This window comes from Sus scrofa, chromosome 10 (genome assembly GCF_054392235.1).
Source record: "Sus scrofa isolate SSC_HxYL_T2T_F1_AM1 chromosome 10, Sscrofa_HxYL_maternal_Yorkshire_Landrace_v2.0, whole genome shotgun sequence".
Taxonomy (NCBI): domain Eukaryota; kingdom Metazoa; phylum Chordata; class Mammalia; order Artiodactyla; family Suidae; genus Sus; species Sus scrofa.
In genome coordinates, this window is record NC_139392.1 from 39,229,780 (window position 1) to 39,232,500 (window position 2,721).

Consider the following 2,721-nt stretch of genomic DNA (forward strand, 5'->3'; position numbering starts at 1 on the left):
GCCTCTGGATGCACGTGGGGGGCTTTGGGCTTTCGGCTGCTGTCCAAGGCCTGACCCTGCCCTTTGCACCCCGCGTGGGGGCCGCTCGCCTGGGCCTGTGCGCCGGCTCTCACTTGTGCATCCAGCTGGCCCGTGCTGCGGTGTCTCCTCCGGTCTCTGGCTGACCCGAGGGCGGCAGGGCGCGTGGCCCTGTGGGGTCTTCTACCCTGTGTGCCTCCCTGCTGCGGGCACCCGGCGGCTCGGCTGGGACAACCCCACCCTGTTGGCTCCGTGCCACGTGTCAGGCGTTCTCCCTCCCGGGGTTGTCAGCCGCTGTCTCTCCCCTGAGAGAGGAAGGGGAGGAGGAGGAGGAGGAGGGGGTGCCGGTGAAGCTGAAGCAGGCCCCCGTGGTGATTGTCTTTGCTGGCCCTCCCTCCCCTCTTCTGGGCTCTTCCCTGGCTCTGCCAGGACTGATCGATGTGGTGATGTGGCGCTCTCCTGGGCTTGGGCTTAAGCCGCGCCAGATGAGGGACGGCCGCTCATGGTGAGCTGGGCCGCGCCTCTCATTCTGTCGCGGGCCCCTCGCTGCTCCTCCCCCACCTGCGGGTGGTGTGGGGGAAGGCAGGGGTGCGGCCTCCAGCCTGACCTCTGGTCTCCCGCCCTGCTGCCTTCGGGTGTCAGTCGGGGGGGGGGGGCCTGGGTCCTTTGGGACGCAGCAGGCATTCTCGCTTTGCCGCCTTGGCGTGTGCCTTGCGAGCGGTCCCTCCCCAAAGTGGGGGGGAGGCCTCCCTCGCTGCCATGCTTCGCATCCCTGCGGGTGCGTGAGCGTGCCTCCCCTGGTCCTCTGTGGTGCCCCTGGAGTACTCCGGGTTGCCTGTCAGATGCCCGAGGCCGAGCGGTGGTGTCGTTTTCCTCTCCCAGCGGTGAGTCCCCTCGGGTCCCCACTGTGGTGGTGGCGTGCCCCACGAGCAGCTTCCTAAAGCTCAGGGGAGGGGGTCGAGACGGTAAGGCAGGGGAAGCTTGTGTCCCCTCCCCGGGAGGGGCTCAGGTGGACCCCTTGTCATGGGTCTCCCTCACTGTGTGCCAGTGAGGGCAGCCCTTGGCCCTTGAGCGGCACGCCCCATGCTTCTCCCTTGACCGGGAAGGCTGCATGTGGTCGTGAGAGCGACCGCGGTGGGCCGGGAGATGTGAAGGGGGGGTCCCCGTCTGGCTTTCCGGACGTGGCACCCCTCCACCCACGTGGAAAAGTCTGAAAGGCAAGCCTGGTGGCAGCACAGACTCTTGCTCTCCCGGCTCTGACCGTGGACGCTCACATGGGCTGTGTGCTTTACCCATACCGCAGACCCCCCCCCTTCTGACTTCCCACTTTTTGGGAGTGTTCCCACTCCCGTGGGTCCCCGAAGGGGCGAACGATGGTGTGGGGGGCACGACGCGCCCTCGGTGAGAAAGCCTTCTCTAGCGATCTGAGAGGGGGGCCTTGGGGTACCTGGACCCCCCAGCCGCCGCCCCTCTGAAGTGTGCAAGGCAGTAGCTGCCGGTGCTACTTGCCACAGCGTGTGGGCAAGAGCCGCCCTCGCGCGAGGGGTGCGCTGGCCCCCGCGGTGGGGGCCAAGCGCTGCTCTTTTGCCTAATGCGGCCTGTACCTCCCCCCTCCGAGTTGGGGGAGGGTCACGCCGGGCCGGGCCGGGTTTTGGCATCCAGCGCCGGGCTGTGTGCTGCGTGGGCACGTGGTGCCCCTCCCCTTGGAAGGGGAAGTGGAGGAGGGGGATGCGCCCCGTCCCCCGGCGGCCTCTGCCCCTGCCTCCCCCGCTGCGAGCCGCCTGTCGGTTCTTCCCGCACTCGCCTGGGGTCGCAGCTGGTGGTGTGGAGGTGGTGAGCGAGCATGGTTCGGGCCGCCTCGCTCAGGAGCGTTTCCCCCAGGCGTCAGGCCCTGGAGGGTGGACTAGGTGAAGGACGGATGAGATGAGGGTGGAAAGATGGACGGATGGGTGAGATGAGGCGGACGAGCCCCCCCCCCACGTGGCAGGGGGGGGGAAGCCTTTGCACATGGGGCCCTGGTGGTGGGGCCGGGTCGTGGAGTGCTCTGGGGCGACTGAGGCCGCCTGGTGTCCCAGGTGTCATGGGACTGCCCTCGTGTGTGTGGTGGTGTGACCCCGTGCTGGTTTGCCTGGCGTGCCTGGGTCCTTTCTCCTCTCCCTGGGCAGGCACCCGCGTCCCTGCCTCACAGCCCTTGCCCCGTGTGCATTGCCGCCCTTCCCCGGTGCTGCCGGCCCTCCCCCTGCCCCGAACAGGTGACCGCCCTGCCTTGCCTGTGCCATGTCTCTCTCCCTCCCGCCCCCGTGTCAACCGGGGACCTGAAATGGCCTCACCTCGTGTGGGTGTCACCCCCTGGCCGCCGTGGCCGGGCGGGTGTCCCTGGGTGATGTGCTTCTCGGGTGTCCCCCTGTGCGCGGGGGGGTGGGGGAAGAGGGTTGGGCACGGCGGGTGCGTGTGGGGTGTGGGGGGTGGTCGTCGGTAGGTGCCTTGGGAGACTTGTTTCCACGGGGCCGGCTGTGGCTCGTCGGTGTCGTCGGTGGCGGTCGTGGGGCCCCCGCGAGGGGGGGGCCCCCAGGGGTTGAGGGGGAGGCCAGTCGGCGTCCTGGGTGTTGCGGCGGGACCGCCGTTGTGCTGGAGGCCTCTGGCGGTGAGACCCCGTGTCGTGCCCTGGCAGCCGACTCGCATCTGGTTTTTGGGGATGGTCCC